The following is a 20,439-nucleotide window of genomic DNA, read 5'->3' as shown; positions in this document are numbered from 1 at the left end:
AGTGACACCAAATACAAATCGACATCGAGAGACAGGCCCTGTCATATGGCACTCGCGACGTGTACGCTGAAATTGAATGTAAATAATACGTCTTTTGTAGTGGGCGTCGTTCTACTGCAGTGTCACACACGACGAATAAATAGGAAAACAGTAGAACGTCTGCGTAGGGCCATGTTTTTACCTACAGTGTCACTTGGCTGAATGTGTACAAGCCCCTGTGGCATCACTCAAACACAGCCAAATTGTCACACTAGCTGTGTATCTCTAACAAAGTTGACGTATGTCCTCACCTCTGTGACGGTTAAAACGATTTCGCCCCCGGGTGGGCTCGAACCACCAACCTTTCGGTTAACAGCCGAACGCGCTAGCCGATTGCGCCACGGAGGCCTTGATTTTGGTTCACTTGTGCTCTGTGTATCATGGCAAATCGTATACCTTCTGCAGGAATCTCGCAGAATAATAGCATCTGCTTACGCCCCTTCACATGGATAACGTGCATGCATACTGTAGCGAGGCTCATAAACGAATGACATCGCCAAGCATGACATTATACTAGAAAATGCATACAAACCACTCTTCTGCCTATGCATTCAGAAAAACTCTGAGGCCCGTAGAATACTAGTCATAGGTTGTAGAACATCCCTTTCATTCAGTGTACTGCCATGTGTTAGAAGCTGGTCGAGATAGCGCCGCTCCATGCAGGAAGGTGAAAAAAAAAAAGAATGCCTTCTGTGAGGTTCGAACTCACGACCCCTGGTTTACGAGACCAGTGCTCTACCACTGAGCTAAGAAGGCGGCAGCTTTGCGTTCGTGAGCTATCCCCGAATTGTCACTTCATCACACTGAATCTTGCAGCCCTCGACCAGATATCGGATTTGGCACACAGCTGCTGCTGGGGGTGTCCACATTGCCGTTTTCCAAATCTCTTGACTGTTTCGCCCTTACGATCGACGACGAGCGTCGGGCCACCAAAGGTTTGCCGTCTGCACAATCCTGACCTAGTGCACAGCTTGTGGGATAGCGTGGCTCGACTGCGAAATGCGCCTTTCGGCTCCTCTCTCTGGCTGCAGTGCGCTGTTGTCCACAGTGGCGCTGGCGTTGCCCACGGGGCTTCATGTAAGGCGACTGCACGTCGCTCGGCCAACAGCGGCCTACTGCAGACCGACACTTAAGTGACACCAAATACAAATCGACATCGAGAGACAGGCCCTGTCATATGGCACTCGCGACGTGTACGCTGAAATTGAATGTAAATAATACGTCTTTTGTAGTGGGCGTCGCTCTACTGCAGTGTCACACACGACGAATAAATAGGAAAACAGTAGAACGTCTGCGTAGGGCCATGTTTTTACCTACAGCGTCACTTGGCTGAATGTGTACAAGGCCCTGTGGCATCACTCAAACACAGCCAAATTGTCACACTAGCTGTGTATCTCTAACAAAGTTGACGTATGTCCTCACCTCTGTGACGGTTAAAACGATTTCGCCCCCGGGTGGGCTCGAACCACCAACCTTTCGGTTAACAGCCGAACGCGCTAGCCGATTGCGCCACGGAGGCCTTGATTTTGGTTCACTTGTGCTCTGTGTATCATGGCAAATCGTATACCTTCTGCAGGAATCTCGCAGAATATTAGCATCTGCTTACGCCCCTTCACATGGATAACGTGCATGCATACTGTAGCGAGGCTCATAAACGAATGACATCGCCAAGCATGACATTATACTAGAAAATGCATACAAACCACTCTTCTGCCTATGCATTCAGAAAAACTCTGAGGCCCGTAGAATACTAGCCATAGGTTGTAGAACATCCCTTTCATTCAGTGTACTGCCATGTCTTAGAAGCTGGTCGAGATAGCGCCGCTCCATGCAGGAAGGTGAAAAAAAAAGAATGCCTTCTGTGAGGTTCGAACTCACGACCCCTGGTTTACGAGACCAGTGCTCTACCACTGAGCTAAGAAGGCGGCAGCTTTGCGTTTGTGAGCTATCCCCGAATTGTCACTTCATCACACTGAATCTTGCAGCCCTCGACCAGATATCGGATTTGGCACACAGCTGCTGCTGGGGGTGTCCACATTGCCGTTTTCCAAATCTCTTGACTGTTTCGCCCTTACGATCGACGACGAGCGTCGGGCCACCAAAGGTTTGCCGTCTGCACAATCCTGACCTAGTGCACAGCTTGTGGGATAGCGTGGCTCGACTGCGAAATGCGCCTTTCGGCTCCTCTCTCTGGCTGCAGTGCGCTGTTGTCCACAGTGGCGCTGGCGTTGCCCACGGGGCTTCATGTAAGGCGACTGCACGTCGCTCGGCCAACAGCGGCCTACTGCAGACCGACACTTAAGTGACACCAAATACAAATCGACATCGAGAGACAGGCCCTGTCATATGGCACTCGCGACGTGTACGCTGAAATTGAATGTAAATAATACGTCTTTTGTAGTGGGCGTCGCTCTACTGCAGTGTCACACACGACGAATAAATAGGAAAACAGTAGAACGTCTGCGTAGGGCCATGTTTTTACCTACAGCGTCACTTGGCTGAATGTGTACAAGGCCCTGTGGCATCACTGAAACACAGCCAAATTGTCACACTAGCTATGTATCTCTAACAAAGTTGACGTATGTCCTCACCTCTGTGACGGTTAAAACGATTTCGCCCCCGGGTGGGCTCGAACCACCAAACTTTCGGTTAACAGCCGAACGCGCTAGCCGATTGCGCCACGGAGGCTTTGATTTTGGTTCACTTGTGCTCTGTGTATCATGGCAAATCGTATACCTTCTGCAGGAATCTCGCAGAATATTAGCATCTGCTTACGCCCCTTCACATGGATAACGTGCATGCATACTGTAGCGAGGCTCATAAACGAATGACATCGCCAAGCATGACATTATACTAGAAAATGCATACAAACCACTCTTCTGCCTATGCATTCAGAAAAACTCTGAGGCCCGTAGAATACTAGCCATAGTTTGTAGAACATCCCTTTCATTCAGTGTACTGCCATGTGTTAGAAGCTGGTCGAGATAGCGCCGCTCCATGCAGGAAGGTGAAAAAAAAAGAATGCCTTCTGTGAGGTTCGAACTCACGACCCCTGGTTTACGAGACCAGTGCTCTACCACTTTTTTTTTTTTTTTTTTTTTAACCAGAGTGCTAACCATTACACCATTTTTTTTTTTTTTTTTTTTTACAGCATCCTTTTAAGTCCGAAGGGAACACACACAGACACACACACACACACACACACACACACACACGCACACACACACAGACACACACACACACACACTTAAATAAAAAGAAGATATAATTGGTTTCTAATGCAAACAGCAAAGGGTGGATTTGTACCTCAATTTTGATATACTGGGAGTGCATAATAAATTCATATTTTTTTTCATTGTGTAAAGTTAGAGGTGACAGTGAGATTCAGGCCTGCGGAAGCAAAGTGGGCAGGGGTCGAAGCCCGAGGCCTGGCCACGATGACTCCACCGTCCTGATTCCGAAAGGCACCTGTACAAGGGCGTAGTATTATCCCCTACTGTCTCGGTTCGTGGTCGCTCGTTTGTTTTTCTTGAGCGCCCTAAAGGTCCACGAAAACTTCAGTCCTGGATGTAGAGAAGAAACATACACCAAGGCGGTAAATCCCGAAACAGTATAAAAGAAAATGGCTCACACAGGTGTCCTTAGCCAACACCCTCTCTTTCAAATGTCAGGCTAAGCATATTTGCAAAATCATCACGGAGGCCTGGCAATCGCAAGCGCTGCCAGTAAGCAGTAAGCATGTACTGCCGAAACGCTAGGTGTCCATCGTCTTCATGACAACTGATGACAAAATGTACGAAATGTCCAATCAACCACATGACTGTATGGAGCTTCGTCCGCGGAAAAAAGGAGGAATCGGGCCGGACGATGATGTCATTAGTATAAGCGGCTTCAGCAGACCTAGTGACAAAAGCAAGTTGTTTCCTGAGCCAACGCCAATTGGCAAGGTGCCCACAGCAGGTGAATCGATGTTCAAGGGTATCCAGGAGACCACACCGAGTACAGGTGTCCGTGTCAGAAAGACCAATACGGTGCAGTCGTACATTGGTGGGAACCAAATTATTTATTACCCTATACCACGTGGACGCCACGGCCATAGAGTGGATCGGCAGACTAACATTCTTCCAGACGTTCCTCCAGGACACAGATGGAGACGCCAGTTCTATTGGATTGGGACCGGCCAGCCCCTCCCAGCGGGCAATCAAGCCCTTGGTCGTTGGCACCGGTCGCCGCAAGAAGACGTCACCGAGGTAACTCACCGCAATGTAAAACTCCCGAATGTGTTTCAGCTTAATATTTAGGCGTCCGACATCGACAGGTGGAGCAAGGCTCGCCGGACGCACAACAGTAAAAAGCCTGGATGTAATTGAAGTCTCTTCTTGCGTAACAATTAGAGTCGTTCGGCGGACGTACAAAGCAGACGCCTTGCGAGTAATGTCAGAGAGGCCCAAGCCTCCGGAGATACGCGGTTTCGTCATAACCTCGTAACGTAACTTGAATAGATGGCCCTTCCATATAAACCTGCTAGACAATTGGCGCAACCTTTTCGCCACCATCATGGGAAGTGGGAACAGCTGAGCAACATAATAAGCTTTACATAGAACGTAGGTGTCTAAAATTCTGACTTTTTGCAAAATGGTAGCAGAGCGCTGCTCATGGACCATCAGAGCCCCCTGTATCTTCTCGGTGACAGATTTCCAATTGAGAGCCGCCATTTTTAGAGGACACCGATCAATGATAATCCCCAAGGACGTATGGCGATCGACAAAAGTGGCCCAAGGGACATCAGCATCGCGAAATCCTCGAATATCAAGGAACTTACATTTACCCTGATTGAGACGCGCTCCAGAAACACGACAGTATGCATCAACTGCCCCTTTCAACAACGGGATATCATCACGTTGACGGAGGAGAACAACGACATCATCCGCATATGCCTTAACCGAGAGCTTCCCACCAGAGAGGGACATACCCTGAAGCTTGAGAGCAATAGTCCGAAGCAGCGGTTCCAGGGACAATACGAATAAAGACATAGAGAGCGGACTACCCTGAGGCACTCCGCGGCGGATAGCAATGGGCGGCGTCAGCTGCCCATTGACTGACACCCGAGCTGTTATTCCCCTATACAAATTGCCAAGAACACCACGTGATGAAGCGTTAAAACCTATTGTACCTAAAACATGATCTAAAAACACATGACTGACGTGATCAAAAGCCTTGTAAAAATCAAGGAAGGCAAAGGCACAATGTACGTTTGTAACCGCCGCAACCGAGACAACATCCCGATATTCGGCTACTGGTGTCAGAATAGATCTATCATGAAAACAACATTGATGTGCACCAATCACACCCCGAAGCAGAGAAGACAACCGGCTATTGAGCGCTCTAGCAGCTGTCTTGTAGTCAAAGTTCAGCAATGTGAGCGGACGAAGATTGGCAGCAGATAAACGACCAGAGGACTTCGGAATTAAAACAATTTTCCCTACTTTAAAATCGGCAGGCACATCCACCCCCCTGACAATCTCATTTAAAATCTGCGTAAAAATGCCACCCAAAAGAGGCCAAAAACGGAGATAAAATTCTTTAGGCAGGCCGTCTGGACCCGGCGATTTACTGGACGGAGAGCGAGCAATAAAATCGAAAACATCATCTACCTGGAACTCCCGGAGAAATTCGCCGTTCGCGTCAGGCGCGATCGTCGCAGTTAGATCCCCAAGGACATCATCCGAAAGAGACTCACCAGAATCATCGGCAGAATATAGACTAGTATAATACTGATGAAGAGCACGAACCATTTCCTCCTGTGCAATAAGCTGTCGTCCATCATCCACCGTAAGAGAAGAGATGAAGGAGCGACGACGACGAGTCTGATGCCGTAGCAGGTGGTACAAGGATGTCAGCTCACCTTCAACAAGAGAGTGAGGTTTCGACTTAACTCGCAGACCATCCATCTGTCGTCGTTTAAGGCTCAAGAGCTTGGCTTTAATACGACGAACATCATGGATCCGCAGAGGAGAGGTACCCGCCGCGTCATATAGTTCACGCAGGACAGAGTAGTAATATTCATACGTGTTCTTAAAATCACGCGCCCTTGCAGCACAGTAAAAAATCAAAGTCTGACGAATCTTGGGCTTGGCAAACGCAGTCCACCAAACCAGCAAGGAGGGGTATCGCGGGACAGAGCGAAGACATCGCTCCCACACGCCACTTATAACATCATCCATAGCACTGTCGGCAAGGTGGGAAACATTTAACATCCACTGGGAACGATAAAGTTTTGCAGGTTGGTGACTAAGATTTACAGTTGCAGTAAAAGCACAATGGTCAGAAAAACTAGTAGGAATAACATCGACAGAAAGAATTTTATCACATAAAAAATCAGATAAATAGAATCTGTCGAGTCTACTGCATGAGGACCCGGTAAAAAACGTATATTTCACCAGGGTTGGATATTTGTGTTCCCAAACATCACGCAGATGCATCGTACGAACTAAGTCATGTAAATCACGGCAATAATTAAAATTGGGGGACTGGTCTGCAGGGCGTAAAACACAATTAAAATCGCCTCCGAGCAGGAGACTCCGATTACTCTGGCGCAAAAGATAAATAAGCTCTTCTTTATAAAAGCGCGATCGAGCCACAGTGTGACCCGAACCAGAGGGGGCATACAAAACAACGAGGCGGAGATCAAAAAGACGACAACCAATCCCACGGCCAGAGTCAAGGAATTCAATGTCAGTAATAGGAATGCCCTCTCGAAAGAAAAGAGCAGTTCCTGTTGAATATTCCGGCGCGACATTAAAAACAGTTTGAAATCCAGGTAGAGAGAGATCAGAAAACAACACTTCCTGCAAAAACACTACGTCCGCACAGGCGTCGTAAAGAAACTGCCGCAAAGAGGCAATGCGAACGTCGGACTCAATACGGTTAACATTTAAGGTAAGAAAGGTGTATGCTTGAACCATAGAGAGAAAAGCGAGAAAACAAATCACCTACACCGACGCACCAGCGTCACAGTCCATAGCAGGGGTGACAGAGGCATCCGAGGAAGGGGGACTGCTACCCCGTTCCGCGGATCCCTTACGTTTCGGTTTTTTACGAACAGCATTAACGTTCGGCTGAACGCGTAACTTGCGTCGGCTGACGGGCAAGGAAACTTCAGCCGCCGGTGACGTAGGAGGGTCAAGTTCTGTATCCGACACCACCCGCGCCGGTCCACATGCGGGATCCGGGGTCGCGGGGGAAACATCCGACAAAACGGAATGGTCAACACCTGCACTAGCTTCCGGCAAACATGGACTGCACGGAGGCGAAACGTGAGCAGGAAGGTCCGAGGCCGCAGAGTTGGAAGGAAGCGGAGCAGCTCCGCTGGCAGAGGTATGGGGCAGCGAAGCAGGAAGTTGTCGCGGCTCCACTTGTTGTGACATCGAAGTCGGTTCGGAAGACGGCGCCAACAGGCCCGACCGACGACCCGACTCGAGAGAAGCTGCGTCGGAGGCCGGAGGGGCGCCAGCAGCCGCCACCGGAACCGCTACCTCAGGAGGGCAGGGAGCAGCTACAGTACACAGTGGCTCGGAGGATGCCGGTCGCTCGGACTGGGGCATCTCAGGGAGATCCTCATCCGTACTATTTCCATCGTGTGGGCGACGCCTCTTATTATTCAAAAGTGGCACACCCACCTGAGGGACAGACGGAACAACATCAGATTTAGCACGCAAAGGAGGAAATTCTGTATCAGGGGTGCGCAAAACCTGTGGAGGGGCGCTACTACCACTGGACTGTGCTACACCAAGAGCAGAACCACCTGCAACGAGGTCAGCGACCGTTAACTTGCGACGCTGTTCGAGAGAATTTTTTAAAACAAAAACTCTCCGCGGACAGTCGGTACGCACGTGACCACTTTCATTGCACAAAAAACAGGTGCCCACCTGACCACTATATGTTACATGGACACGATATCCACCGATCTGCAGGTGAGATGGAATATTCTGCTTAACGTGCATTTCGACTGAACGAATACCACTGTAACATTGCAGGCGATGTTGGCTTGACCAGCGTTCAAGGCGAATGCTCTTTACATCACCATACTTCTGTAGACCCTCCTTAAGATAGACATTATCCACCTCCGGTGGAAGGTTGTAAACACGAACATTGGTATACGTGATGGAAGCATTGGAAAGCAGCACGGTACTTACAGAATCATCCCGATGCCGAAAGAGAACTTGATGACCATATTTAGAAAGAATTTTATCAACCTGAAGTGGGTCCATAAACTTAACAAAGAAAACATACAGTTCGGTATCAAAATAAGCAGTGTGCACCTGATCCGAATGAACACCAAAGGTATCTACCAACCAATCATGAATCTCAAGAGAACTAGGTTGCACATGGCGGGTTGACTTGTCAAAAGCAAAACTAACTGTAGCCTGACGAGGAATAACCTGGGACGACATTTTCAAAATATGCGGTCGAAACCGCTACACAAAAAACACTGAAATAAGGACAGAAAGTAACACAAGGTACGAAACAACGACGGAGAAATACTCTCAGAAGTTGCAACACAACACGTAACAAAAACGATAGTCCACTATACGTAACGCTACGGCGGAGCGGAAGACTAGGCACGTCCACACTGCACGGCGTCTAAAGCGGAACTGATCACTGAGCTAAGAAGGCGGCAGCTTAGCGTTTGTGAGCTATCCCCAAATTGGTACTTCATCATACTGAATCTTGCAGCCCTCGACCAGATATCGGATTTGGCACACAGCTGCTGCTGGGGGTGTCCACATTGCCGTTTTCCAAATCTCTTGAATGTTTCGCCCTTGCGATCGACGACGAGCGTCGGCCCACCAAAAGTTTGCGGTCTGCACAATCCTGACCTAGTGCACAGCTTGTGGGACAGCGTGGCTCGACTGCGAAATGCGCCTTTCGGCTCGTCTCTCTGGCTACAGTATGCTGTTGTCCACAGTGGCACTGGCGTTGCCCATGGGGCTTCATGTAAGGCGACTGCACGTCGCTCGGCCAACAGCGGCCTACTGCAGACCGACACTTAAGTGACACCAAATACAAATCGACGCGACTGCACGTCGCTCGGCCAACAGCGGCCTACTGCAGACCGACACTTAAGTGACACCAAATACAAATCGACATCGAGAGACAGGCCCTGTCATATGGCACTCGCGACGTGTACGCTGAAATTGAATGTAAATAATACGTCTTTTGTAGTGGGCGTCGCTCTACTGCAGTGTCACACACGACGAATAAATAGGAAAACAGTAGAACGTCTGCGTAGGGCCATGTTTTTACCTACAGCGTCACTTGGCTGAATGTGTACAAGGCCCTGTGGCATCACTGAAACACAGCCAAATTGTCACACTAGCTGTGTATCTCTAACAAAGTTGACGTATGTCCTCACCTCTGTGACGGTTAAAACGATTTCGCCCCCGGGTGGGCTCGAACCACCAACCTTTCGGTTAACAGCCGAACGCGCTAGCCGATTGCGCCACGGAGGCCTTGATTTTGGTTCACTTGTGCTCTGTGTATCATGGCAAATCGTATACCTTCCGCAGGAATCTCGCAGAATATTAGCATCTGCTTACGCCCCTTCACATGGATAACGTGCATGCATACTGTAGCGAGGCTCATAAACGAATGACATCGCCAAGCATGACATTATACTAGAAAATGCATACAAACCACTCTTCTGCCTATGCATTCAGAAAAACTCTGAGGCCCGTAGAATACTAGCCATAGGTTGTAGAACATCCCTTTCATTCAGTGTACTGCCATGTGTTAGAAGCTGGTCGAGATAGCGCCGCTCCATGCAGGAAGGTGAAAAAAAAAAGAATGCCTTCTGTGAGGTTCGAACTCACGACCCCTGGTTTACGAGACCAGTGCTCTACCACTGAGCTAAGAAGGCGGCAGCTTTGCGTTTGTGAGCTATCCCCGAATTGTCACTTCATCACACTGAATCTTGCAGCCCTCGACCAGATATCGGATTTGGCACACAGCTGCTGCTGGGGGTGTCCACATTGCCGTTTTCCAAATCTCTTGACTGTTTCGCCCTTACGATCGACGACGAGCGTCGGGCCACCAAAGGTTTGCCGTCTGCACAATCCTGACCTAGTGCACAGCTTGTGGGATAGCGTGGCTCGACTGCGAAATGCGCCTTTCGGCTCCTCTCTCTGGCTGCAGTGCGCTGTTGTCCACAGTGGCGCTGGCGTTGCCCACGGGGCTTCATGTAAGGCGACTGCACGTCGCTCGGCCAACAGCGGCCTACTGCAGACCGACACTTAAGTGACACCAAATACAAATCGACATCGAGAGACAGGCCCTGTCATATGGCACTCGCGACGTGTACGCTGAAATTGAATGTAAATAATACGTCTTTTGTAGTGGGCGTCGCTCTACTGCAGTGTCACACACGACGAATAAATAGGAAAACAGTAGAACGTCTGCGTAGGGCCATGTTTTTACCTACAGCGTCACTTGGCTGAATGTGTACAAGGCCCTGTGGCATCACTGAAACACAGCCAAATTGTCACACTAGCTATGTATCTCTAACAAAGTTGACGTATGTCCTCACCTCTGTGACGGTTAAAACGATTTCGCCCCCGGGTGGGCTCGAACCACCAAACTTTCGGTTAACAGCCGAACGCGCTAGCCGATTGCGCCACGGAGGCCTTGACTTTCGTTCACTTGTGCTCTGTGTATCATGGCAAATCATATACCTTCTGCAGGAATCTCGCAGAATATTAGCATCTGCTTACGCCCCTTCACATGGATAACGTGCATGCATACTGTAGCGAGGCTCATAAACGAATGACATCGCCAAGCATGACATTATACTAGAAAATGCATACAAACCACTCTTCTGCCTATGCATTCAGAAAAACTCTGAGGCCCGTAGAATACTAGCCATAGGTTGTAGAACATCCCTTTCATTCAGTGTACTGCCATGTGTTAGAAGCTGGTCGAGATAGCGCCGCTCCATGCAGGAAGGTGAAAAAAAAAAAGAATGCCTTCTGTGAGGTTCGAACTCACGACCCCTGGTTTACGAGACCAGTGCTCTACCACTGAGCTAAGAAGACGGCAGCTTTGCGTTCGTGAGCTATCCCCGAATTGTCACTTCATCACACTGAATCTTGCAGCCCTCGACCAGATATCGGATTTGGCACACAGCTGCTGCTGGGGGTGTCCACATTGCCGTTTTCCAAATCTCTTGACTGTTTCGCCCTTACGATCGACGACGAGCGTCGGGCCACCAAAGGTTTGCCGTCTGCACAATCCTGACCTAGTGCACAGCTTGTGGGATAGCGTGGCTCGACTGCGAAATGCGCCATTCGGCTCCTCTCTCTGGCTGCAGTGTGCTGTTGTCCACAGTGGCGCTGGCGTTGCCCACGGGGCTTCATGTAAGGCGACTGCACGTCGCTCGGCCAACAGCGGCCTACTGCAGACCGACACTTAAGTGACACCAAATACAAATCGACGCGACTGCACGTCGCTCGGCCAACAGCGGCCTACTGCAGACCGACACTTAAGTGACACCAAATACAAATCGACATCGAGAGACAGGCCCTGTCATATGGCACTCGCGACGTGTACGCTGAAATTGAATGTAAATAATACGTCTTTTGTAGTGGGCGTCGCTCTACTGCAGTGTCACACACGACGAATAAATAGGAAAACAGTAGAACGTCTGCGTAGGGCCATGTTTTTACCTACAGCGTCACTTGGCTGAATGTGTACAAGGCCCTGTGGCATCACTGAAACACAGCCAAATTGTCACACTAGCTGTGTATCTCTAACAAAGTTGACGTATGTCCTCACCTCTGTGACGGTTAAAACGATTTCGCCCCCGGGTGGGCTCGAACCACCAACCTTTCGGTTAACAGCCGAACGCGCTAGCCGATTGCGCCACGGAGGCCTTGATTTTGGTTCACTTCTGCTCTGTGTATCATGGCAAATCGTATACCTTCTGCAGGAATCTCGCAGAATATTAGCATCTGCTTACGCCCCTTCACATGGATAACGTGCATGCATACTGTAGCGAGGCTCATAAACGAATGACATCGCCAAGCATGACATTATACTAGAAAATGCATACAAACCACTCTTCTGCCTATGCATTCAGAAAAACTCTGAGGCCCGTAGAATACTAGTCATAGGTTGTAGAACATCCCTTTCATTCAGTGTACTGCCATGTGTTAGAAGCTGGTCGAGATAGCGCCGCTCCATGCAGGAAGGTGAAAAAAAAAAAGAATGCCTTCTGTGAGGTTCGAACTCACGACCCCTGGTTTACGAGACCAGTGCTCTACCACTGAGCTAAGAAGGCGGCAGCTTTGCGTTCGTGAGCTATCCCCGAATTGTCACTTCATCACACTGAATCTTGCAGCCCTCGACCAGATATCGGATTTGGCACACAGCTGCTGCTGGGGGTGTCCACATTGCCGTTTTCCAAATCTCTTGACTGTTTCGCCCTTACGATCGACGACGAGCGTCGGGCCACCAAAGGTTTGCCGTCTGCACAATCCTGACCTAGTGCACAGCTTGTGGGATAGCGTGGCTCGACTGCGAAATGCGCCTTTCGGCTCCTCTCTCTGGCTGCAGTGCGCTGTTGTCCACAGTGGCGCTGGCGTTGCCCACGGGGCTTCATGTAAGGCGACTGCACGTCGCTCGGCCAACAGCGGCCTACTGCAGACCGACACTTAAGTGACACCAAATACAAATCGACATCGAGAGACAGGCCCTGTCATATGGCACTCGCGACGTGTACGCTGAAATTGAATGTAAATAATACGTCTTTTGTAGTGGGCGTCGCTCTACTGCAGTGTCACACACGACGAATAAATAGGAAAACAGTAGAACGTCTGCGTAGGGCCATGTTTTTACCTACAGCGTCACTTGGCTGAATGTGTACAAGGCCCTGTGGCATCACTGAAACACAGCCAAATTGTCACACTAGCTGTGTATCTCTAACAAAGTTGACGTATGTCCTCACCTCTGTGACGGTTAAAACGATTTCGCCCCCGGGTGGGCTCGAACCACCAAACTTTCGGTTAACAGCCGAACGCGCTAGCCGATTGCGCCACGGAGGCCTTGATTTTGGTTCACTTGTGCTCTGTGTATCATGGCAAATCGTATACCTTCTGCAGGAATCTCGCAGAATATTAGCATCTGCTTACGCCCCTTCACATGGATAACGTGCATGCATACTGTAGCGAGGCTCATAAACGAATGACATCGCCAAGCATGACATTATACTAGAAAATGCATACAAACCACTCTTCTGCCTATGCATTCAGAAAAACTCTGAGGCCCGTAGAATACTAGCCATAGGTTGTAGAACATCCCTTTCATTCAGTGTACTGCCATGTGTTAGAAGCTGGTCGAGATAGCGCCGCTCCATGCAGGAAGGTGAAAAAAAAAAGAATGCCTTCTGTGAGGTTCGAACTCACGACCCCTGGTTTACGAGACCAGTGCTCTACCACTTTTTTTTTTTTTTTTTTTTTACAGTACTGACATTAAAAACCCTAAAACATGACTATATAATGTAGACTGCTGACTGAAATAAAGATTAAAACACGAAAACTTCAGTCCTGGTGTAGAGAAGAAACATACATAAAGGCGGCAAATCCAGAAACAGTATAAAAGAAAATGGCTCACACAGGTGACCTTAGCCAACACCCTCTCTTTCAAATGTCAGGCTAAGCATATTGGCAAAATCATCTCGGAGGCCTGGCAATCGCAAGCGCTGCCAGTAAGCAGTAAGCATGTACTGCCGAAACGCTAGGTGTCCATCCTCTCCATGACAACTGTTGACAAAATGTACGAAATGGCCAATCAACCACATGACGGTATGGAGCTTCGTCCGCGGAAAAAAGGAAGAATCGGGCCGGACGATGATGTCAATAGTATAAGCGGCTTCAGCAGACCTAGTGACAAAAGCAAGTTGTTTCCTGAGCCAACGCCAATTAGCAAGGTGCCCACAGCAGGTGAATCGATGTTCAAGGGTATCCAGGAGACCACACCGAGTACAGGTGTCCGTGTCAGAAAGACCAATACGGTGCAGTCGTACATTGGTGGGTACCAAATTATTTATTACCCTATACCACGTGGACGCCACGGCCATAGAGTGGATCGGCAGACTAACGTTCTTCCAGACGTTCCTCCAGGACACAGATGGAGACGCCAGTTCTATTGGATTGGGACTGGCCAGCCCCTCCCAGCGGGCAATCAAGCCCTTGGTCGTTGGCACCGGTCGCCGCAAGAAGACGTCACCGAGGTAACTCACCGCAATGTAAAATTCCCGAATGTGTTTCAACTTAAAATTTAGGCGTCCGACATCGACAGGTGGAGCAAGGCTCGCCGGACGCACAACAGTAAAAAGCCTGGATGTAATTGAAGTCACTTCTTGCGTAACAATTAGAGTCGTTCGGCGGACGTACAAAGCAGACGCCTTGCGAGTAATGTCAGAGAGGCCCAAGCCTCCGGAGAGACGCGGTTTCGTCATTACCTCGTAACTTAACTTGAATAGATGGCCCTTCCATATAAACCTGCTAGACAATTGGCGCAACCTTTTCGCCACCATCATGGGAAGTGGGAACAGCTGAGCAACATAATAAGCTTTACATAGAACGTAGGTGTCGAAAATTCTGACTTTTTGCAAAATGGTAGCAGAGCGCTGCTCATGGACCATCAGAGCCCCCTGTATCTTCTCGGTGACAGATTTCCAATTGAGAGCCGCCATTTTTAGAGGACACCGATCAATGATAATCCCCAAGGACGTATGGCGATCGACAAAAGTGGCCCAAGGGACGTCAGCATCGCGAAATCCTCGAATATCAAGGAACTTACATTTACCCTGATTGAGACGCGCTCCAGAGACACGGCAGTATGCATCAACTGCCCCTTTCAACAACGGGATATCATCACGTTGACGGAGGAGAACAACGACATCATCCGCATATGCCTTAACAGAGAGCTTCCCACCAGAGAGGGACATACCCTGAAGCTTGAGAGCAATAGTCCGAAGCAGCGGTTCCAGGGACAATACGAATAAAGACATAGAGAGCGGACTACCCTGAGGCACTCCGCGGCGGATAGCAATGGGCGGCGTCAGCTGCCCATTGACTGACACCCGAGCTGTTATTCCCCTATACAAATTGCCAAGAACACCACGTGATGAAGCGTTAAAACCTATTGTACCTAAAACACGATCTAAAAACACATGACTGACGTGATCAAAAGCCTTATAAAAATCAAGGAAGGCAAAGCACAATGTACGTTTGTAACCGCCGCAACCGAGACAACATCCCGATATTCGGCTACTGGTGTCAGAATAGATCTATCATGAAAACAACATTGATGTGCACCAATCACACCTCGAAGCAGAGAAGACAACCGGCTATTGAGCGCTCTAGCAGCTGTCTTATAGTCAAAATTCAGCAATGTGAGCGGACGAAGATTGGCAGCAGATAAACGACCAGAGGACTTCGGGATTAAAACAATTTTCCCTACTTTAAAATCGGCAGGCACATCCATCCCCCTGACAATCTCATTTAAAATCTGCGTAAAAATGCCACCCAAAAGAGGCCAAAAACGGAGATAAAATTCTTTAGGCAGGCCGTCGGGACCCGGCGATTTACTGGACGGAGAGCGAGCAATAAAATCGAAAACATCATCTACCTGGAACTCCCGGAGAAATTCGCCGTTCGCGTCAGGCGCGATCGTCGCAGTTAGATCCCCAAAGACATCATCCGAAAGAGACTCACCAGAATCATCGGCAGAATATAGACTAGTGTAATACTGATGAAGAGCACGAACCATTTCCTCCTGTGCAATAAGCTGTCGCCCATCATCCACCGTAAGAGAAGAGATGAAGGAGCGACGACGACGAGTCTGATGCCGTAGCAGGTGGTACAAGGATGTCAGTTCACCTTCAACAAGAGAGTGAGGTTTCGACTTAACTCGCAGACCATCCATCTGTCGTCGTTTAAGGCTCAAGAGCTTGGCTTTAATACGACGAACATCATGGATCCGCAGTGGAGAGGTACCCGCCGCGTCATATAGTTCACGCAGGACAGAGTAGTAATATTCATACGTGTTCTTAAAATCACGCGTCCTAGCAGCACAGTAGAAAATCAAAGTCTGACGAATCTTGGGCTTGGCAAACGCAGTCCACCAAACCAGCAAGGAGGGGTATCGCGGGACAGAGCGAAGACATCGCTCCCACACGCCACTTATAACATCATCCATAGCACTGTCGGCAAGGTGGGAAACATTTAACATCCACTGGGAACGATAAAGTTTTGCAGGTTGGCGACTAAGATTTACAGTTGCAGTAAAAGCACAATGGTCAGAAAAACTAGTAGGAATAACATCGACAGAAAGAATTTTATCACATAAAAAATCAGATAAATAGAATCTGTCGAGTCTACTGCATGAGGACGCGGTAAAAAACGTATATTTCACCAGGGTTGGATATTTGTGTTCCCAAACATCACGCAGATGCATCGTACGAACTAAGTCATGTAAATCACGGCAATAATTAAAATTGGGGGACTGGTCTGCAGGGCGTAAAACACAATTAAAATCGCCTCCGAGCAGGAGACTCCGAGGACTCTGGCGCAAAAGATAAATAAGCTCTTCTTTATAAAAGCGCGATCGAGCCACAGTGTGACCCGAACCAGAGGGGGCATACAAAACAACGAGGCGGAGATCAAAAAGACGACAACCAATCCCACGGCCAGAGTCAAGGAATTCAATGTCAGTAATAGGAATGCCCTCTCGAAAGAAAAGAGCAGTTCCTGTTGAATATTCCGGCGCGACATTAAAAACAGTTTGAAATCCAGGTAGAGAGAGATCAGAAAACAACACTTCCTGCAAAAACACTACGTCCGCAGAGGCGTCGTAAATAAACTGCCGCAAAGAGGCAATGCGAACGTCGGACTCAATACGGTTAACATTTAAGGTAAGAAAGGTGTATGCTTGAACCATAGAGAGAAAAGCGAGAAAACAAATCACCTACACCGACGCACCAGCGTCACAGTCCATAGCAGGGGTGACAGAGGCATCCGAGGGAGGGGGACTGCTACCCCGTTCCGCGGATCCCTTACGTTTCGGTTTTTTACGAACAGCATTAACGTTCGGCTGAACGCGTAACTTGCGTCGGCTGACGGGCAAGGAAACTTCAGCCGCCGGTGACGTAGGAGGGTCAAGTTCTGTATCCTACACCACCCGCGCCGGTCCACATGCGGGATCCGGGGTCGCGGGGGAAACATCCGACAAAACGGAATGGTCAACACCTGCACTAGCTTCCGGCAAACATGGACTGCACGGAGGCGAAACGTGAGCAGGAAGGTCCGAGGCCGCAGAGTTGGAAGGAAGCGGAGCAGCTCCGCTGGCAGAGGTATGGGGCAGCGAAGCAGGAAGTTGTCGCGGCTCCACTTGTTGTGACATCGAAGTCGGTTCGGAAGACGGCGCCAACAGGCCCGACCGACGACCCGACTCGAGAGAAGCTGCGTCGGAGGCCGGAGGGGCGCCAGCAGCCGCCACCGGAACCGCTACCTCAGGAGGGCAGGGAGCAGCTACAGTACACAGTGGCTCGGAGGATGCCGGTCGCTCGGACTGGGGCATCGCAGGGAGATCCTCATCCGTACTATTTCCATCGTGTGGGCGACGCCTCTTATTATTCAAAAGTGGCACACCCACCTGAGGGACAGACGGAACAACATCAGATTTAGCACGCAAAGGAGGAAATTCTGTATCAGGGGTGCGCAAAACCTGTGGAGGGGCGCTACTACCACTGGACTGTGCTACACCAAGAGCAGAACCACCTGCAACGAGGTCAGCGACCGTTAACTTGCGACGCTGTTCGAGAGAATTTTTTAAAACAAAAACTCTCCGCGGACAGTCGGTACGCACGTGACCACTTTCATTGCACAAAAAACAGGTGCCCACCTGACCACTATATGTTACATGGACACGATATCCACCGATCTGCAGGTGAGATGGAATATTCTGCTTAACGTGCATTTCGACTGAACGAATACCACTGTAACATTGCAGGCGATGTTGGCTTGACCAGCGTTCAAGGCGAATGCTCTTTACATCACCATACTTCTGTAGACCCTCCTTAAGATAGACATTATCCACCTCCGGTGGAAGGTTGTAAACACGAACATTGGTATACGTGATGGAAGCATTGGAAAGCAGCACGGTACTTACAGAATCATCCCGATGCCGAAAGAGAACTTGATGACCATATTTAGAAAGAATTTTATCAACCTGAAGTGGGTCCATAAACTTAACAAAGAAAACATAGAGTTCGGTATCAAAATAAGCAGTGTGCACCTGATCCGAATGAACACCAAAGGTATCTACCAACCAATCATGAATCTCAAGAGAACTAGGTTGCACATGGCGGGTTGACTTGTCAAAAGCAAAACTAACTGTAGCCTGACGAGGAATAACCTGGGACGACATTTTCAAAATATGCGGTCGAAACCGCTACACAAAAAACACTGAAATAAGGACAGAAAGTAACACAAGGTACGAAACAACGACGGAGAAACACTCACAGAAGTTGCAACACAACACGTAAACAAAAACGATAGTCCACTATACGTAACGCTACGGCGGAGCGGAAGACTAGGCACGTCCACACTGCACGGCGTCTAAAGCGGAACTGACCACTGAGCTAAGAAGGCGGCAGCTTTGCGTTCGTGAGCTATCCCCGAATTGTCACTTCATCACACTGAATCTTGCAGCCCTCGACCAGATATCGGATTTGGCACACAGCTGCTGCTGGGGGTGTCCACATTGCCGTTTTCCAAATCTCTTGACTGTTTCGCCCTTACGATCGACGACGAGCGTCGGGCCACCAAAGGTTTGCCGTCTGCACAATCCTGACCTAGTGCACAGCTTGTGGGATAGCGTGGCTCGACTGCGAAATGCGCCATTCGGCTCCTCTCTCTGGCTGCAGTGCGCTGTTGTCCACAGTGGCGCTGGCGTTGCCCACGGGGCTTCATGTAAGGCGACTGCACGTCGCTCGGCCAACAGCGGCCTACTGCAGACCGACACTTAAGTGACACCAAATACAAATCGACGCGACTGCACGTCGCTCGGCCAACAGCGGCCTACTGCAGACCGACACTTAAGTGACACCAAATACAAATCGACATCGAGAGACAGGCCCTGTCATATGGCACTCGCGACGTGTACGCTGAAATTGAATGTAAATAATACGTCTTTTGTAGTGGGCGTCGCTCTACTGCAGTGTCACACACGACGAATAAATAGGAAAACAGTAGAACGTCTGCGTAGGGCCATGTTTTTACCTACAGCGTCACTTGGCTGAATGTGTACAAGGCCCTGTGGCATCACTGAAACACAGCCAAATTGTCACACTAGCTGTGTATCTCTAACAAAGTTGACGTATGTCCTCACCTCTGTGACGGTTAAAACGATTTCGCCCCCGGGTGGGCTCGAACCACCAAACTTTCGGTTAACAGCCGAACGCGCTAGCCGATTGCGCCACGGAGGCCTTGATTTTGGTTCACTTGTGCTCTGTGTATCATGGCAAATCGTATACCTTCTGCAGGAATCTCGCAGAATATTAGCATCTGCTTACGCCCCTTCACATGGATAACGTGCATGCATACTGTAGCGAGGCTCATAAACGAATGACATCGCCAAGCATGACATTATACTAGAAAATGCATACAAACCACTCTTCTGCCTATGCATTCAGAAAAACTCTGAGGCCCGTAGAATACTAGCCATAGGTTGTAGAACATCCCTTTCATTCAGTGTACTGCCATGTGTTAGAAGCTGGTCGAGATAGCGCCGCTCCATGCAGGAAGGTGAAAAAAAAAGAATGCCTTCTGTGAGGTTCGAACTCACGACCCCTGGTTTACGAGACCAGTGCTCTACCACTGAGCTAAGAAGGCGGCAGCTTTGCGTTCGTGAGCTATCCCCGAATTGTCACTTCATCACACTGAATCTTGCAGCCCTCGACCAGATATCGGATTTGGCACACAGCTGCTGCTGGGGGTGTCCACATTGCCGTTTTCCAAATCTCTTGACTGTTTCGCCCTTACGATCGACGACGAGCGTCGGGCCACCAAAGGTTTGCCGTCTGCACAATCCTGACCTAGTGCACAGCTTGTGGGATAGCGTGGCTCGACTGCGAAATGCGCCATTCGGCTCCTCTCTCTGGCTGCAGTGCGCTGTTGTCCACAGTGGCGCTGGCGTTGCCCACGGGGCTTCATGTAAGGCGACTGCACGTCGCTCGGCCAACAGCGGCCTACTGCAGACCGACACTTAAGTGACACCAAATACAAATCGACGCGACTGCACGTCGCTCGGCCAACAGCGGCCTACTGCAGACCGACACTT

General features: G+C 49.5%; 14 non-coding genes across 14 annotated transcripts; all 14 read right to left on the bottom strand.

The window, feature by feature from the left end:
• Positions 1 to 313: 313 nt before the first annotated feature.
• Trnan-guu lies at positions 314 to 387 on the bottom strand. The gene has a single exon. It is a non-coding gene; the product is annotated as a tRNA-Asn (tRNA).
• A 336-nt stretch (positions 388 to 723) lies between these two features.
• On the bottom strand, positions 724 to 795 carry Trnat-cgu. The gene has a single exon. It is a non-coding gene; the product is annotated as a tRNA-Thr (tRNA).
• Positions 796 to 1,484: 689 nt separating this feature from the next.
• Positions 1,485 to 1,558, bottom strand: Trnan-guu. Its single transcript has one exon. It is a non-coding gene; the product is annotated as a tRNA-Asn (tRNA).
• Positions 1,559 to 1,892: 334 nt separating this feature from the next.
• On the bottom strand, positions 1,893 to 1,964 carry Trnat-cgu. The gene has a single exon. It is a non-coding gene; the product is annotated as a tRNA-Thr (tRNA).
• A 689-nt stretch (positions 1,965 to 2,653) lies between these two features.
• Trnan-guu lies at positions 2,654 to 2,727 on the bottom strand. The gene has a single exon. It is a non-coding gene; the product is annotated as a tRNA-Asn (tRNA).
• A 6,750-nt stretch (positions 2,728 to 9,477) lies between these two features.
• Trnan-guu lies at positions 9,478 to 9,551 on the bottom strand. Its single transcript has one exon. It is a non-coding gene; the product is annotated as a tRNA-Asn (tRNA).
• A 335-nt stretch (positions 9,552 to 9,886) lies between these two features.
• Positions 9,887 to 9,958, bottom strand: Trnat-cgu. Its single transcript has one exon. It is a non-coding gene; the product is annotated as a tRNA-Thr (tRNA).
• A 689-nt stretch (positions 9,959 to 10,647) lies between these two features.
• Positions 10,648 to 10,721, bottom strand: Trnan-guu. The gene has a single exon. It is a non-coding gene; the product is annotated as a tRNA-Asn (tRNA).
• Positions 10,722 to 11,057: 336 nt separating this feature from the next.
• Positions 11,058 to 11,129, bottom strand: Trnat-cgu. The gene has a single exon. It is a non-coding gene; the product is annotated as a tRNA-Thr (tRNA).
• A 762-nt stretch (positions 11,130 to 11,891) lies between these two features.
• Positions 11,892 to 11,965, bottom strand: Trnan-guu. Its single transcript has one exon. It is a non-coding gene; the product is annotated as a tRNA-Asn (tRNA).
• Positions 11,966 to 12,301: 336 nt separating this feature from the next.
• Trnat-cgu lies at positions 12,302 to 12,373 on the bottom strand. The gene has a single exon. It is a non-coding gene; the product is annotated as a tRNA-Thr (tRNA).
• Positions 12,374 to 13,062: 689 nt separating this feature from the next.
• Positions 13,063 to 13,136, bottom strand: Trnan-guu. The gene has a single exon. It is a non-coding gene; the product is annotated as a tRNA-Asn (tRNA).
• Positions 13,137 to 19,511: 6,375 nt separating this feature from the next.
• On the bottom strand, positions 19,512 to 19,585 carry Trnan-guu. Its single transcript has one exon. It is a non-coding gene; the product is annotated as a tRNA-Asn (tRNA).
• Positions 19,586 to 19,919: 334 nt separating this feature from the next.
• Trnat-cgu lies at positions 19,920 to 19,991 on the bottom strand. The gene has a single exon. It is a non-coding gene; the product is annotated as a tRNA-Thr (tRNA).
• Between the last annotated feature and the right edge of the window lie 448 nt (positions 19,992 to 20,439).

The sequence above is a fragment of the Schistocerca piceifrons genome, chromosome 5 (genome assembly GCF_021461385.2).
Source record: "Schistocerca piceifrons isolate TAMUIC-IGC-003096 chromosome 5, iqSchPice1.1, whole genome shotgun sequence".
NCBI classification, from domain to species: domain Eukaryota; kingdom Metazoa; phylum Arthropoda; class Insecta; order Orthoptera; family Acrididae; genus Schistocerca; species Schistocerca piceifrons.
Note: the sequence above shows the minus strand (reverse complement) of the source record. Positions and strands in the feature narration are given on the sequence as shown.